The following is a 17,747-nucleotide window of genomic DNA, read 5'->3' as shown; positions in this document are numbered from 1 at the left end:
AGCTTTTATAGAAAGACGTCGTGACTGCGGTTGAGATTTGGTTATTTTTAGTTTTTCGTCGCAGTTAGATTGCAATCACATTCTCATCCAGGTGGGCTGATAACGAAGACTTGCGGAATTATATGTAAACACCCTACTTACACAATCTAAATGGCTAACACCCATATAATCTAAATTCAGATCAGTGGGTTCAAGCCGTCTCAAATGATCATCTAAGTCTTCCCAGTAGCTTATTAAATATCTATAAACATTTCAACCAATGAAATCCCTTCATTTCGGATGTGTAAGGGGAAATCCTTTACCGAATAGTTACGAATTCGCTAGCTCTTCTTGGTTTGGACGTTAAGGTTTTATCGGCTTTGTCGTGTACTTTTGGCGCTTCTTCGTCACTATGACTGACAAGGATACAAGTAGAGCTCGCAAAAGAGCATATAATAAAATAAGCGATGTACAAAGGTCAAAACTACAAGAATATTATGACGGCGGCATGAAAACATGCCGTTCTGGTAATACCGAAAAGATTGGTGTGGCAGCCGAGGAAACTGGGCTGACTATTGATCAAGTAAAGGTAAGATATTTATTAGTTGGACTGAAACACTACCATGTTTTATGTATGCGGAATACCCCGCCACTTACTTACATCTCGTCGAATAATAATAGCGATCATTGTGGTGACTGCTTCTTTCTTCAAAGCGCACCGACATAATTATGTAAATGATGTAGCGGTATATTGTCCTTCAGAATTATACTTCCCTCACTCTGTGTACTGCACCAACTTATCTTTTAAAGGATCGATTCTTAAACAGAATTTTGCCCGTCATATACCAAGGTCAAGGAAGTTCACTGTACGATTGTACTATTCATAATGAGGCGTTGTGGTTATTGTTTGCCTCGTTAATTAAAAGGAAGCTCCCTTTTTTTTAAATAATTGTTTTGTGCCGTTTTATGCTCGAAAATACGCTTGCAGTCTTCAGTATAATCAATGATCAAGAATATAACGGTAAAAGAAGATAGGCGTTTACTCATCCGTTATTATAAATTATAAAGAATAATTATTTTGTGTTACCCTATTGAGAGCTAACGTAAGCAACCTTAGTTAAACGTAGGCTAACCCTAGTGCCCTGTTGGCCAACAGAAGAGCTAGTTAGGCTAACCTGAGTGCTCTGAGTCTAACCGGAGCACAAGTTTGGCTAATTGGAGCTGAAAAGTAGGCTAACCTGAAAGTGTTAATAGTACGTAACCTGATAGCTAACGATCGAATCCTGGCTCGAAGTTTAGGTTACATCATCAATCTAGAGTGGTTGAATGTTACATTTATCATCCATTCGACATCCATGTACATACCAAGAAGATCTACCTTTATTAATTTTTTCCAGCCAATCATTCTGTTCTGGATTGAATACAATCTATTGATCAAGTAAAGTATACAAGCTCAGAGCTTCTGCGCGCAGCTTGCATGGGTATTGATAGGGTCAGGTCCTGCCAGGGGGTTCCCTGTGTTGCTCGTCTGAATTTAAAAACCTATGGTGTCATTATTTTGTCTATATTTCTCCACCTTGTTGTTGTTGTCGGAATTTTGGTGAACAAGATCTTAAATTTTTCAGACTTTCATATATGCTATCGCTACTCTTTGGGCCATATATGTCCCTTGTAGGAATTTACCCTGGCTGGGCCACTATAGGGCCAGCAAGGGAGAGAGAGCAAAAAGGGAAGGGTTGCTTTTGTAGCTTAAGGCATTTTGAAATACTTTATTTTAATGTGACACATTTATATAGAAATGGATTGGAAATGCTAGACAAAAGGAAAAGATAAGTTCTGGAGTACAAGCAGCTCCAAAGCCAATTAAGATTCCAACGGGTTCACGTGGCTCACACTCCTACAACATGTTCTGTTCAGAGTATTTCAAGTCAGGTGAGAGGCCTGATAATGTTTTCAAACACTAAGAACAAATTGTTTACATGCATTGTAACTATTATAGACCATTGCTAAAATAATTATAGGGTAACATTAGAGTCATTACAATCCTGGGGGATGGGTTATTTGCAAATCCCCCCCCCCCCCAATTTAAAAAAAAATTTCAACATTTGTCAGGCAAAATGCTTAATTTTAAGGCAGTTCTACATCAGTTTAATGCTAACACATTAGGAAATTGTGTAATTTTTCAGGCATGGAGGTCACAGTCCTCCCTCCAAGTCCAAAGGTGCCTGTACGTCTATGGGTATCATTAATAAACCTCTACTAGTGAATTATTTCTAAGAAATGAATATTGTAGCTTTCTCTCCTAACTTTATCTGCTGGATGTTAATTTTATTTTGGTGCCAGGATACCAGATTTAAATCAATAATGGACAGTGGTTTTGTTAAATGTGTCTAAACCCCAGGAGGGGTACTTGCAAGGGTGGGGGTCCGACAGAGATCTATATTGCAACCCAAAAGGGTTTTCATCCTCAGCTTCTTTTAACCTTTAACACCATAATAGAGTGGTTGATTAATTTATTTTCAATTTTAGTCAGATATTTGATTGCTGAAGAAACTGAAAATCATGCAGTGACATTATAATAGTCAAACCAATTTAATTGATATTCAGTGGACATGAAAAATTTAATTTAATTTTTTTTTTTTTGCTAGATGAGTGCAAGAAATTTTCTTTGCCTCAAAAGAACAAAGAAGCTGCCAAGAAATGGCATGACATGACATCTGCAGAAAAAGATGAGTTCAAAGGAAAAGCAGAAAGTTTAAAGGCCCCAGATGTCTCACAGCTTAGTGAGGCTCAAAAATCTAAGTTGATATCAGCTCACAGGAAAAATCTTCTAAACGAGGTAAAGATTTCAACCACTTTAAGAAATAATCTCTAAGCCAAAATCCAATTAGGAAGCATAAACCATGAAAATTCAGAATAATTTAAAACTTTATTAAAAGTGGATGAATAATTTCTAATTGTTGTTAGTATAATTTTAGAGCTGAGCAAAGAGTTTCCAACAATCTGATTGGTCGAGCGGTTCCTTATATGACGCTATATAAACCGCTCAGCATGTTTTATATAAAATGTTAAAATAAAATGTTAAAATAAAATGTTAGTAAATGTTACTAAAATGTTATGATTTTAGAAATCTCTCTGTTGTTCAGCTCTGAAATTATACTAAAACAATTATTCACCTCAGGTTCGGTGAATACTGTGGAATAATCCCCTCTACTTCGTCTCGGGGACTATTTGACGATATTCACCTCTCCTTCGGCGAATAATTGTTAATTATACTCTGTGGTAATTAATGGAACATGCAGATGTTTGTGTCCTTTTGAGTAATTATCCTCGTGCCACATTTTACTTTTTCATTAGCTACTTCAACAGATCATGTTTCTAGAAGACTTAGGCTGTGAATCTTCTCTGATTTTTCAAGACACTTCAGGCTAAGTGTACAACTTTGGATCAAGTGCAGGGTACTCTTTTTTATGCCTGAGTCCTGACATCAACATCAAATTCCGAGACCACTTTGGTATTATATTATTACTTTGAATTAGTAATATTATAAACATCTTTGAAAGTGTTTTGTTGATTTTTTGGCATGCAACTGTATTTAGCAAAAGCTTATATCAGTAGCTTATACTATTCAGTGTGTCATCCAATTGATGAGATTATTCATGATTGTAAATAAGGTGAGTATGTTTTTTTTTTTTTTTTTTTTTTTTTTATTACAGCATTGTTTATTACACTTACACATGTACTTACACTATAATTACTTTTTACACCATGTTTAAACTACATTAACTTACACTACTTACAATACATATATAAAAATACAGTTACACTAGTCAAATTTAATTACAGTTGATCTATTTACCACATTATTGTTTGCATGTTAATTGTCGAGTGACTACTGAGAATTTTGTTTGCTATTTAAACTACAAGGGAATTGATTTTCCAGAAATTAATAAACTGTTAAATAAAAAAGATCGCGAAGAGGTCAAACTACAAAGTTGAAAAAAAAAAAAAAAAAAAAAAAGTCAATACAATCTTATAACGACAGAAAAAATTTCCATTTGTTCCTGAACTCCTTCTCGTTATTACAAGTGACAGCAATATATTTTTCTAGATAAATTTTGTCGCGCACAAGTGAGACGAAATCATCGAAACGGCAATTTATGGTATTTAAAGCGTTAACATATAAAAAATATTTGCCTAGAATAATGAGATGGTTGAGGGCTAAACAGTAGGTGTGACAGCGAATAATTCCGAACATAATCTCCAGTTCTGACAGTGACAGTTTCATATTACTAGAGGTTGAGTACCACTCCTGGAATCTATTCCAAAAAGAACTTGCTTGCTTACAGTTTATAAACAAATGCCAGACGGTCTGGTGCTCAGATGGACAAAAGGGACAGGAGGGCGATGCAACTTTTTTCATTTTATGTAACAAGCTATTCGTTGGTAAAATTCGGTGAATAATTTTGTATTGAAACATTGTCAATTTAATTTCCCTCGTGGCTTTGAATGGTAGGAGGTAGATTTTGTTCAAGTCTCTTTTCTCGATGCCAGACATTAAAAGTTTTTTCTCAGAGGTTGGTGGCGGTAGACCTTCGAGGTTAAGCAGGATACTGTATATTGCTTTACATGAGAGTGAACAGGTTGAGGTAGGAGGCGTAACTGGGTCTTGGGAATTTTCTTGCAATAGTTTTTTCCAATTTTGTAGAATAGAAGAAAGAATGTTATAATATTGCAAAAAGTTACATTTTACATTGAATTTATTGCGAAAAGAATTAAATGAAAGGAATTGACCCTCACAGGAGTCAAAAAGGTCCGAGATTTGTTTTATTCCAGCTTGATGCCAATGAGGAAAGAATACCGTTTTCTTATTCACCGTTAAAAATCGATTATTCCAGATTGGCTGTGAGAGAACCTCAGTTTTATTTTTAGGTGTGGTCGTTGCAATGTCCTGCCAGTAAAAAATGATTTCTCTGTAGAAAGGAGGAAAATTGTTGTCTAGGTCAAGGAGATTATAATCATAGTTACATTTAAACAGTTCTGTACCGCCAACATCGGCTAGGAGGGATTTTGGTATGTACTGCCATGGAGCATCCGAGTTAGAGCATAACCGTTTTACCCAGTTTAACTTTAGTGCTTTATCAAAGAGAGAAAAATCCCTCATGTCCAAGCCACCAGCTGTTTTTTGCTTGAAAAGGGTAGTCTTTTTTATCTTGGCGGGTTTGTGATTCCAAATAAAGTCGAACACGATCCTGTTTACTTCTTTACTGAAGTCTTTAGGGGTACACATGACGCTGCAGATAAAAAGAAGTTTTGAAAGTGCCAATGTTTTAATTATATTTATCCTACCAACGATGGAAAGGTCTCTTTGGGACCTCATGTTCAATGTTTTCTTTAAAGAATCTAATTTGTCCAAAAAATTTTTCTTTTCAGACATTTCTAGGTCATATGTAAAATGCACTCCAAGCGCGTAAACTGGCTCACCGCTCATTTGAAGATCAAGTATAGAATCTTTTCTGTGGCTTACAGAGCCAAGCCATAGCATTTCAGATTTTGTTTGATTTAGTTTTAGACCAGAGCACCTTTCGAAAAGTGATAATAAATCAAATAACTTTGACACTGATTGAACATCAGACAGAAGTACAGTTGTGTCGTCTGCATATTGCGAAAGTTTGACCTCTTTATGTTCATCTATTGTGATACCTTTTATTTCTTTTGAGCATCTAATACTTTGCGCGAGTAGCTCAATAGCAATAATGAATAAGGTGAGTATGTTATCAAAATAGACCTGCGAAACTACAAAGTACCTCTCTATTTATTTAGCTTGCACCAATGAGAGGTACACATACAAAGATGTACAACAGCTATTCAATTCCAAATACAGTAAGTTTAAAAATATACATCTTATTTACTTTATAGTACAGATATTAACATGTAATTGTTGTCATCATCATCATCATCATCATCATCATCGTCATCATTATTATTATTAGCTGATTGGTTGTGAATGGCTTATTCGATATATACCTTAATAGCAGCATGGGCTGCAGTACTTCTGCTAAGGTTTACAATGTCATTAAGGTTGAGATCGGACGTCAGCATTATCAGGCACCTTTGCCAGCCACTTCAGTCCATGTAACGACCTCACCTTTCCCCCCACACATCCCACCCCAGTGGAGGACATCCATCACACAGTAATCTCGTGCGTGGGAAATTAACATTTCCTACCTCTAACCCTGCAGGAGATGGGGCCTACAGTTTATTCGTCCTTATCCAAGAAGACTAGAATATCTATCCATTTCTTGATATTATAGAAAGGTAGAAAATTCTCCTCAGGTATTTTAAGGCCATGAGTATTGATCCGACTGGGCCTCAAACCCGCACAACACAATCCGGCGCTCTAAGCAATTGAACTAACTAGGAGGCAGTAACAACAAAGATGATGATGATGTCTATAACAAAATCCTCAAACCTGATTGATTCTGAACAGCGATTATTTGATCCTTAATCTGAATACTGTAATAAGCAAACTGTCCAATTTGGCCTGTGTGATAATCATTACAGCTGCTTGTAATTGGACAGGTCAAATCTGACAGTGATATGCAGCCAATGAAAATACAGTGGAAAATGGCACTAGCCAATGAAATTGAATTACTTATTCCTACCTTGTGTCTCACATTTTAGCAAAGAAAGTGTATGATGGGACATGTGGAAATGGTCAATAAGACTTACTGTCGTACATTTCAGGGGTAATCAGGCTCGTTACTTCCCCAATTACTTCCTAAATTTTACTCCACGCAGTGCTATTATCATTACCAATAAATGTTTCTCTTTCTTTTGCACTGTAGGTGAAGCAATAAAGAAATCAGGCAGCAGGGTGCCGTATCTACATGGGGGTTTTACAGTAGAAAATCTCCCAGATGGCATTTTCTTTAAGAAACCCTTCCATTATGGCACTAAGCAACTCCAGGCCGTAATGGAGAAAAAAAGCGAAATTAAATTTGTGATTACCGATAATTTAGATATAAACTTGCAAAGCAAGAGGAACGTTATTCCCTCTCTAACTCAGCCTGAAACAGTAGTCACTCTTCTGTCCAGGATAGTGGACAGACAATGTGCAGAAAGGGTAGTTAGACTGTCTGACAAGATTAAAGAACAAGATGTGGAGGTTGTGGAGTTGAGACTTGGCCAGGAAGAGAGACTAAGATTAAATGAATATAGTTTTTTTTTGAAGATGATGCATGGCTTCCTGTCGGTGCTAATATTCAACACTCCACAGAAACACAAGGGCTTATTGTCCCAGTGTTTACTGAGTCAGAAGATGAGAAATTCTGCCTTTTCTACAGTATCCAGAATCCATCAAAACTAGTTAAAGCATCATTTACTTTCAAGCTAAAAGGGTATTGGCTTGACTTACAAGGCCAATCCAACTACAAAATTACTCAACAATCATCAGGATTTAATGTTACTATTGCCAACTTGATCAAAAATGGACCCTATGGGCCATTATATTTTTTGCAGTGGATAGAAATTTCAGATGACCAGTATTTTAATATACCTGAAGTATTTAACAATGCAATATATGCTGCCTTAAGAAGTAGCACTATTATTTAAAATTTAACAATATTTATGCACTTTAATTCAGTGTGGGCACAAGACTATAAAGGCATAACATCATAAATCACATAAAGAACATTGAGAAGTTTTTAGTGCCACATATGAGCACATCTTTGAATTGCTATTTAGACAAAACTTAAAAATCCATGAAACAAAAAAGGAACATTCCATCCAACAGTGTAAAATATCAAAACTCAAAGCTCATGAATTCATTTTCCACTCAAATCATTGAAATAATTATCAATCACCATCATATAATTTTATAGACTATGCTACTAATGACTTCACCCAAATTATATGTAAGTACTGCTGTATATGTATACAGAAAACAGGAACTCAAACTGGTAGCATTTTTTGTTTTTGTTTTTTCAAGCATAAACTTTAATTTAATATACTTTTTCGAATAACCTGACAGAAAGCCAATTTTCAATGATAGCCAGCTGACAAACAGAGAATCCTAATCGTGGTTCTTAAATTGTTACAATTATCAAACTATAGATAATGATTAGCCTAGAAGTTTTTTTGTTCATTTATTGATCATTTTCAGTGGTCAACCCAAGTGGTGTGTGACCCTATAAATGAATAGAAAATGTAGTATATGCAAGTACTTTTAATTTATTACCTATATGTTGTATATTATAACAATACGTTACATGCATTTCATATTTTGTAACAAAGACCACTTGTAGAAGCTTGATAGTACAAAAAAAAAAACCAGAAATTAACATAAAATTAAAACTCAGCATCTTTTTTGTACTAGCGACAAGTACTTTTCAGAACCTTTGCCGATATTGTGTACTTTTGGTAGGTGGGAATCGAAGCGTCGTCCAACCCAGGTAAATCCTCGTAGTGGACAACATCTCATGCGCCTCTTGGTTTTGCTGAAAATATAGGGAAAATGCAATGTGTCAAAATGAGCGTGAATTGAAAAAGGTTAAGAATGCTGTTTACAGTAGAGAAAACACTAATTTATGTAACTACAATGAACACAGTCCTCTTGAAAGCAGAACTCAGAACAATAAGAAATTTAATAAATTACCTATTTTCCTGATTTCCTTTGGCCTTTTCCTGATTCTTTTCCCTATTTAGCTCCTCAACTTGATATCATACATAACAGAAATTGGAAATTATGTGGCACATATTCACTATTTCATGGATGTCACCAAGATATGTTTTGCCTAAACACTGTATAGCAAGGTTACATAATGAGATCCATTGCCATCTAAGAATGATAGGAGGTACATGGGTATATCTACATACATACATAAACTTTATTTCGTATAGCAGGTTGAATTAAGGCAGCTAAAAATAGCTGATGTGGACCTGCTGTTATCGAAACAATTTACATTAACAATATAAAAATTAATAAATAGATAAAACCGCATGAATTCTATGGATAAGATCAACGATACAAATGAAGTTTGAAATTAAAAACTAAAAAATTTTGTTGGACGGGTGATGGTTACGTAAACTTTGCAACGCTCAAAAAGCGTCATTTCAGTTCAGTAAGGATGGTCCGAATTGACAATGTACTGAAGGACGACGACCGAGTTCAGTATTTGGCTCATCAACTAGAGTATTTAAACCTAAGTTATATAGTGCCTTATAAAAGCGATAATTAAAATACAGAGTTTATGTAGATATTCGAGGCACCCACCCCACACTTGCTAATCTCTGTTTATCTATCATTCCCTTTCGTACAGATCGACAAAGATGACTAATGTTTTTGTTCGACAATGGTGGACCTCTCAAAATTGCATGACAATGGTGACTCATGGTCCGACATCTTTTCCACGCCTACAATTGTACGTCCAGTGAACTCCAATCCATACAAACATGATTTTCAATCATATCAGAACCTAACAGAGTCTGTATGGGAGTCTAATAAAACGGGGTTTTGACTAGGTGGGTAAGTAGAGCTGTCCACTTAAGAGTGTCGTTAATTAAGGGACCTTCGGCACCGATTAGCGTATAAAATATTCCCTCTACACTTGTTATGTATAATCCTAATAACGTAAAACTGCAACGAATCACCACCAAGATGAAATTTGCCAACGGTGAGAATTTATTAAAACATATTGTGATGATTAGCCAGTCAGTATAATCCTACACGATGTATAGCCGCCCAGTTGGCCCAATGGATAGAGCGCTTGACTGTTGTGGGGGAGGTCGAGGGTTCGAAACCCGGCCGGGCCAACACGCAAGGTCTTAAAATAATTGAGAAGAATTTGCAACCTTTCTATAACATCAAGAAATGGTTAGATGTTCTAGTATTCTCGGATAGGGACGAAGGAATGGAGGTGCCGTCTCCTGCAGGGTTGGGGGTAATGGATGTTAATTTCCCACGCACGAGATCACTGTGTGATGGATGTCCTCCCCTGGGGTGGGATGGGTGGGTTTACTGGGCCCGCAGTAATTGGCGCAAGCTGTTGCGGTGTCCCTGCCGGTTGGCGAAGCTAATAAAATAAATTGATATTTATTGGGTTTTCCGAGAAGTTTACCCGCTATTAGCGCTCCCACATAAACAAAACAACGGCTGTTTCTGTATGGTTTTGGCAAGCACCAGAGACAAAGTGAGCTTTATTCATCATCAGATAATTCGCTGTCTGATGATAGTTCCAACACAAAGACCTCATCGTCCACATCTTCCTCCATCATCGATTCGTCTGATTTCTCGTCATCTGGAAGATAGTCGATACCACTCAAATGAGCATAGGTTTTTGCTACCTCAGCATGATCAATAGGTTGAGGGGAATTCAAGATACCACCCCACAAAAGCAGCAGCGAGGAAATGTGATTACAGTGAATCATCCGTTTTTTTTTTTTTTTTTAAGGCAAGCTATCATTCCTGCATTAAGAGGGTTACCAGTGAGAGGCAGAAGCGCTTCTACTGATTCGTCTAGAAGCCTGATTTCGTTTTGGAGAAAAGAGACAAAGCGATTCATTTCCTCTTTCAACAGCTCAAGCTCTTCCTGACACCTGTTGTGTAAGCAGAAAAGGTCAATTATCTGCCTCCTAACAAGAGCAGGAATGGTGTCCCCTTCCTCTTGGACTTCAGAGTAAATGCTGCTCCTTGGATCCTTAGCATCGTCATAAAGAATTTGGGGTACATCATTAAGAAGATACCCATTTACTTCAGACAAAGTTTTGTGGATGGACTTCACGACTTTGTCGATCTGCTTTGCGAGCTTTATGGCAATTGCTTGGCAATCTGAAAATTAAAAAGTTCACAATAACTAAAGACGCAATGCAGTGGCAGTTTTATGGATAAGACGGAAAAGTGTAAGTGTGTAAGACTTGGGAACTGGGAAAATTTAGCCCTCATACCCCTTCTCAAATAATCGCAGTACAATGCCTAGCCTCGCAGTTAAATACAACTGGCATACGCAGTAACATAACGACGGAATTACTGCTGACCATGATCACCAAAATACACATGCTACTAGATATTTTACACAGCAATTTCTTCAGTTTATTACCAGCATATTTTCGCTTCAATTCCACCAAGAAACATATTTCGGATGCCATACAATGTAACTTCAACAAGAGTTCGCTCTTTCTCTTCTGGTAGAGGCGTGACTTTACGGTTACAAACACACGGGACAAATCGGACCATCTTTCTTTAATGTGATGCTTCTTTTCCATGGCTACTATGGCCTTCTCGTTCCTATGTACAATAAATGCAAGTTAGAGAGAATTATTATTTGTCTTTAATTTGGCACCCCTAATTCTCTCTCTGCAGAACCTGATTATTCCAGTCGTTGCTACAAGGAAGAAATTTGCATCTTTATGACTTACCGTTTGATTTTCTTTTCAACATCTTTTACCTTCCCTTCATCTTTATCTTGTACATAGCTAAATTAATTTCTGAAAAAAAAAATTAAGTGGGTGGAGATAAGTACAAGATATGTTCAGTTTAATACTTAGTAATTATATCAGCTAAGGTGGAAAGAAAGGGAAGTACGAATACGTTTGTTATATTATTGTGAAAACGGGTTTTTGCCTTCACAAATAAACGGACGGACGGGGGACAATTTGATAAACTTCTTCTGGGAAAAGGTTTTCCTGGGGGCACTCGCTGGCTGCAGGAAGGCCGGGATCTACTTACGGCTGTTGACTATCCTCGCAGCAATGACTAACAACAACAAAGTTGGCTCCAAAGTATATTTATTAAGTACCACTGAGCTGACTAGTTTTTTACCTGACTTGACCAGACTGGGTTTCACCGAAGAAAGCTCTACAAAACAGCTCTATTCAAGCCGAAGTCACAAAGGATTATAGCTAATGCCATGAATCAACTAAAAGATTAGTTTCACGTAGTCTACCACAACGATTGGTTAGGTAGGAATTTCGCCTCTTACCACATTAATCACTTTCGAAAAGCTCAGGTACTCGCTATAATGTAAATCATGAATTTGGTAGGTGGTACTTCCCCACTATTTACCTGAGTTTTTTAGACATAAGGAGGAAGCTGGCATATGATTCGTCCCACTGCAGTGTTAATCCTGTGACAGATTAATAATGTATTAGTGAATACAAAAAAACTGTTTTCCCTACTGATTTTTAATAAATTCTGAGGGATAAAACTACCGTGTTCTTTTGGTTTCAGCGCTTCCACTTCTTCCTTTTGCCACTCTTGTATCACATCATCATCACAACCTAGTACAGTTAAATACAAATTGTATTGCAATAATCGGGCGGAAAGGCATACATGTAAGTCATTGTGCTGTTTTTCAATGCAATGAGTAAAAAAAAAAGTTTAAAATGTATACCTGGAAGTTTTTCAGTGAGTTCCTCAAGCTTTGCACTTACATCATGTAGAAGAGTTTCTGCCCTAGCAAACTTTGCTTTTAGAGTAACACCTGTGAACATTGAAAGGAATCAGTTTAATGTGTGCTTATGAGAGTAATCAACCTCGACTTACATCTTAACACACGTCCTTATTGAAAAAATGAAGAATTGCAACTTATACGACAGAAAACACAGGGTAGATAAAGCTGTCCAGCTAAAGTTCTGGTCAATAGTTGATATATCTTTTACTTTTCAGCAAAACCTACAGAAACGTGAAAGTTATGTGTTCAATAAAATTAACCATACCAAATTTGTGATACTAATGTTGGGCATAGTGAAGAAGCCCATCAGTCAAAACATCTATCCTCTTGTGAGCACTCATTTCTTTAGTGACAGAGGAAAACCTACGCAGAAAGGACCATAACCTTTCCACCCCTTCACCATCTGTCAATCCAGTTCCCTTGAACCTTCTTGGACTGTATTGGATCTACAGACAATCACATTGAAGATAAACCTAAGAATCAATATGGCACGGACCTTGCATGAGATAGTTAGCCAATACATGTACTAGCCTACAGTGCAGGCAGATTTTAGCAGTGTGAATGAATATTTCCAAATCGAGTGTGCAGAGCACCATCTTGAATTAGGAAAACAGTGAAGAGTTAGAACAAAAATATGTTTACCAAGCCAGTAGGAGATCTCCTCCCGCATTGCATTTTCGCCCCAACTTTCCAGTAAAACAAACACTCAAAAGATAACAACCACTAAAACCACCTACACTGCATCCTATATACTCAAAAATTTTCATTTTCAATTTAGGTAAAATTAACCTCGAGTAAAGGCTCACTGGCCGGTGGTCTTTTCCGAAGCTGATAGGTTTATGTAGGGTGGCCACTCTTTTAAAAGGAACATGTACATGTGCTTAAATATTTTACCTCGCTTGCTAAGCTGACCCTTGGAGATCATTTGCTTTTGATTTTGGAAACTGCTGTCAGATTTCTGATCCCACACTGCTCACCCATTGGTAAGCGTGTGATGTTTATTATAATTACAACTGTATTTAACCAATGTCGTGGTATTGCCACACATTTCTTCACATTGTCACCAGGCCATTTACCGTTAGACTGATATATAATTACTAACCTGGCATGATGCCTTGTGCCCATAGCAATGGAATATGGGTATGGCAACATCAACACCTTCCAAGAGGCTTTCCTGAGATGAACACTAACAAATATAATTATCATGTAAATGAAAATTGTGTAAGAAGTAACAAACTATTCTGAAGTTAAGATGTGATCCTCACAGATATTCATGCAATTTAAATGTAAGCAATAATGGAAATTGAACCAAACACAAAGAAGAAACGAATCTGGCCCCATTGGGATTTCAGCCCATGACATTGTCATTACAATGCTCTATCCACTGAGCTATGAACCGCCATATGTTGGGAGCAAGCCAGTACCCACGAGAGGAAGTGATGAAATAGGCAATGGACTAACGTGAGCTGCAAAAATGAAGTTTTATTTGATTGAGCCAACTGCTCAAAATTCATTTCATAACTCTGACGATTACATCTTCATTTAATTTCCACAATTCACATAATTCCAGACTGTTCCAATAAATTATTTTATTTCATCCCAAATTTAATAGAAAATACTTTGGACAGTTCTACAAAATTAAATACCACTTTAGAATTACCATTTAGCCTCCTGCACAGTCATGTTCAAAAAAATTTACTTACCTTCAAATGGTGTGCTAATAGACAAGCGATGTCATACATGATGATTACTCTGCTTCTGGTGCTCCCATTAAGACTTCTAAGCCTCTTAAGCTCATAAACAGAGTATGATATTCTGTAGAGAGAAAAGATTATTGAAAAGGTGAATCAATAACCAATTTTTTCTTTTGTATCTTTTTACACAAAATCTAAGACAAATTGAATATATTTCCTATAATATGACATTCAAATTAATAACAAAGCTATACAATGGTGATGCTATTAGTGTAAAGAATCATAGGATGCTCCTGCATTGTATACACAGGTGTGCTAATTGTCAGCTTGACAAATTCATAATAATCATGGCTCTATCATGTAATTCTCTAACAGACAATACATGTAGGATTGAACACAACATTAGGTAAAATGTATTTACATAATTATACTCCATACCTTTCACCATGCTTTATGTTAAGGAATCCTTTAGGAAAGTCATGTCTGCATACTCGCCCAAAGACACCTTTCTCGTCAAAGAGTCTGTTTTTGCCTTTTGATCTTAAAGCTGAAAGAACCTCTCCAGCATGGAACTTACTGCAGTTCTGTGATAAAAAAGGGACAAAAACTGAAAATCTTGAATTCAAAGGGCAAAAAGGAAAATCATACAGTTCTCAAATTAACATCTGAGCATTGCACCATCTTATATACAGACCTGTTCCATGTCTGCTCCAGCTTTGCCATAACTGTTGACAAAATTGTCAACATCATCCTGGTCTGCAAATAGGAGTGTTCCATGTTTGGGTGTTCCTAAATCATGCCCTTTCTCCTTTTTTCTACACAATCCAAAGCACCCATCCATGCTCTCAATGAGTATACCATCATCCTATTCAAAACAGAGGGGAAAAGAGAAAAATAGATATAAAACAGAACAGCAACAACAACTTAAAATGAATACTGCAGAACTACAGCACTAGTGTAAAGATGAGTGCATTTTGTGTGACCCAAAATGAATGCCATAATAATATTCCTCAAGTGCAAGCTACTCTTCAGAACAAATTACAATGTATAGTTAAACTTGGACATATAGGACACCAAGCTCCATCGTACAAATTTTCATTGTAGTTTGTACAATGCTTGTACTGATGCATGAAATACCTTCACGTGAAAACAACAAAATGTCAATTAGGACTAATTTTTTTTTTTACAGGAAGTCAGTAGATGTACATGTACAGCAAGAAATATGTCTTGTAATGTAAATGGAATCTTCACCTTAAAACAAACAGTCAATGTATCTTTGAATCATATGAACACAAAAGTGACAAAAGCAAAGCATGAGTTTCACATCTATATATTTAACCTGGGCAACTAGATAATAAATAAAGAAATATAATAATTATATAAAGAAGCACTTGTAAATCGTATTGTGACTGTCTCTACTATTACTATTACTACTACTACTACTACTACTACTACTACTACCACTACTACTTCTACTACTTCTACTACTAATAATAATAATAATATAACAAGAACAACAACAATAGTAATAGTAGTAATAATTATATTAATTCTAATATCAATAATACCTTAGTAGACCTTGTACGTCCATAAATTAGCAGCTTTGATACTCTCAACCTATAACCACACATACCTGAATTATTCAAAGCATTCTGAATTAAGGATACTGTAAATTGAGCTCACCTAAAAAAAGCATACCGTCCAACCAAAATCGATCAGTTAAAAAAAGTCTGGTCATATGTCTAAAAAAGACTCTTTGCAAGCAAACCTACATGTGTTGGTTGTAGCTGAGGATTGAGTTCTGTTATCACTTCTGTGATGTTTAGCAGGGACACTTGACAATGAAGAAAGACTTTCTCCACAAACTCCATCAGTTTGAAGTTGAATCCTGTGGTGGGATTTGCTGGTGACCCTGGCCAGAACTGACATTTCAAGAGTGTGACAGCATGCGGCTCACAATCACACACTTGTACGTATTTGAGGTGATGATTTCCTGACATTCATAAAAAAATAAATGAACAACTTATGAAGTTAAGTAAACAAAACGAAAAAAAAAACATTACATACAGCTTTACATACCTCTTACTTTGTTGAGGGCCATGTAGACACCTTAACCAACCGCGAGGGCCATACTAGGAGAATATTGGCCCGAGGTCTTGAAAGTACAAACCAAGTGCAGCGAGGTCTGTACAAAAAAGTCCACGGGCCAATATTCTCCCAGCACGACAGAAAAGGCTCTTACAGATAGATGCAAGCCAAGTTTATTGTTTCTCTTTGGACTTAATGGCAAGCCATACCATTACAAAACTTAATTGCATGTGGAATAATTCAGGACATTACCCGGTCCAATACTCAGAAATTATTGGACAGCCAATTATGGGCCCTGACATATTGAGAGAATTTAAATATCGTATCATTATCATCAACGTTCTTAATTTTAGGCAAGCGGCAGGAAAATGTGACAAAGGAGCAGATGAAATTGAAAAAGAACGCTTCGTTTTAAAACCATTCTAGTATTCTCTAACCACTATAAATGAAATGAACTGACCTGAGGCATCCAGAAGTCTGAACAGCTTTACTGTTGCGGTTCTGCACGTATGGCCATAGCTAACAGTTGCCTCATCTGCATACCCCATCCTTTTAAAATAAAGAAAGTAAGAAGTAGATTAAAGTACAGTTTAAACAGATATATTACACTAAAAGTAGCTAGAATACAACCGGCCCCAAAATATTCATACACACCTTCCATTGCTCAAGTACATGAAACTTGTTTCGATTGACATGCAGAGCTCGTGCACATTCAACACAGAAGTACTGGTGAGGGCCACAGTATTCACATCGTGTTGTAGCGGTACTCTTTTGACAGTTCACACAGTTAGTATTGTCTGGAAGATGCTGTTCTTCAATGTACGAATTCAGCAACTTTTCCCGTACCTTTTCCCAGTTAGCAGAGATACTCAAAACACGACTCTGCTGTGGAGTTGAGAGTTCCTGCTTGTCGAGATCGTCAAGAGGGACATCTTGTTCTACATGATTGTTGGTGTCCTGACTATTTTCCTCCGTACTCTTATGAGGCTGCTTACCAAGATCCACTCTCAGCGGAATCGATACAGTGGTTTTCTTTCCATCGCGCCCAGTATTCTTCATATCAAGGAAAGGAAGACGGGCTTTAACCGACGCATTTCGCAGCGATCACCTTGGCTTGTTCACCGATGAGTGAGGGATTTGATTGGTCGAAATGTTTATGCATATTTAATGAGCTACTGGGAAGACTGAGATGAGCATTTAAAACGGCTTGAACCCACTGATCTAAAGTTAGATTAGGTGGGTATTAGCCATTTAGATTGTGTAAGTAGGGTGATGTAAAACGCATATCTATTCAAAATATCAATTTCTCTTAACTTTTCCCCATGAATCCGTCCTATTCTAAAAATAATCGTAACCACCGTGTTTTTACCAAATATTGTCGAGCGAAGATCGCATCATCGCTCATGGCGAGGGACTTATAGGATTTAGGATTTAAATCATGATTCTTAATTCTAAATTCACCATTAGTTAGGTGTCTACAATTAGTTTACGTAAATGTAAACTAGATTTACCCGACACGTTATTAAAGTTTTCATCT

General features: G+C 36.7%; 1 protein-coding gene, 1 long non-coding RNA gene and 2 pseudogenes across 4 annotated transcripts in view; 2 read left to right on the top strand and 2 right to left on the bottom strand.

Moving 5' to 3' along the window:
• The window catches only part of LOC111347096 (uncharacterized), a 104,205-nt gene that overhangs the window by 40,924 nt on the left and 45,534 nt on the right, over positions 1-17,747 (top strand). The gene's annotated exons all lie outside the window — the stretch shown is intronic.
• LOC148733816 (uncharacterized) lies at positions 281-7,225 on the top strand (annotated as a pseudogene). Its single transcript, XR_016000850.1, has 6 exons — positions 281-568; positions 1,776-1,911; positions 2,628-2,818; positions 3,349-3,493; positions 5,803-5,862; positions 6,828-7,225. The product of XR_016000850.1 is annotated as an uncharacterized LOC148733816 (transcript).
• LOC148733817 (uncharacterized) lies at positions 3,663-5,271 on the bottom strand. The gene is made up of 2 exons (XR_015999636.1): positions 5,061-5,271; positions 3,663-4,043 (listed from the first exon to the last, which is right to left on the bottom strand). It is a non-coding gene; the product is annotated as an uncharacterized LOC148733817 (long non-coding RNA).
• On the bottom strand, positions 9,986-17,386 carry LOC148733815 (uncharacterized; annotated as a pseudogene). Its single transcript, XR_016000718.1, has 16 exons — positions 16,863-17,386; positions 16,671-16,759; positions 15,895-16,115; positions 15,756-15,805; positions 15,179-15,259; positions 14,817-14,988; positions 14,561-14,706; positions 14,132-14,243; positions 13,531-13,614; positions 12,694-12,874; positions 12,369-12,458; positions 12,187-12,255; positions 12,041-12,101; positions 11,395-11,463; positions 11,076-11,263; positions 9,986-10,807 (listed from the first exon to the last, which is right to left on the bottom strand). The product of XR_016000718.1 is annotated as an uncharacterized LOC148733815 (transcript).

The sequence above is a fragment of the Stylophora pistillata genome, chromosome 4, assembly GCF_964205215.1.
Source record: "Stylophora pistillata chromosome 4, jaStyPist1.2, whole genome shotgun sequence".
Classification (NCBI taxonomy): domain Eukaryota; kingdom Metazoa; phylum Cnidaria; class Anthozoa; order Scleractinia; family Pocilloporidae; genus Stylophora; species Stylophora pistillata.
This window is presented reverse-complemented; position numbering and strand designations above follow the sequence as displayed.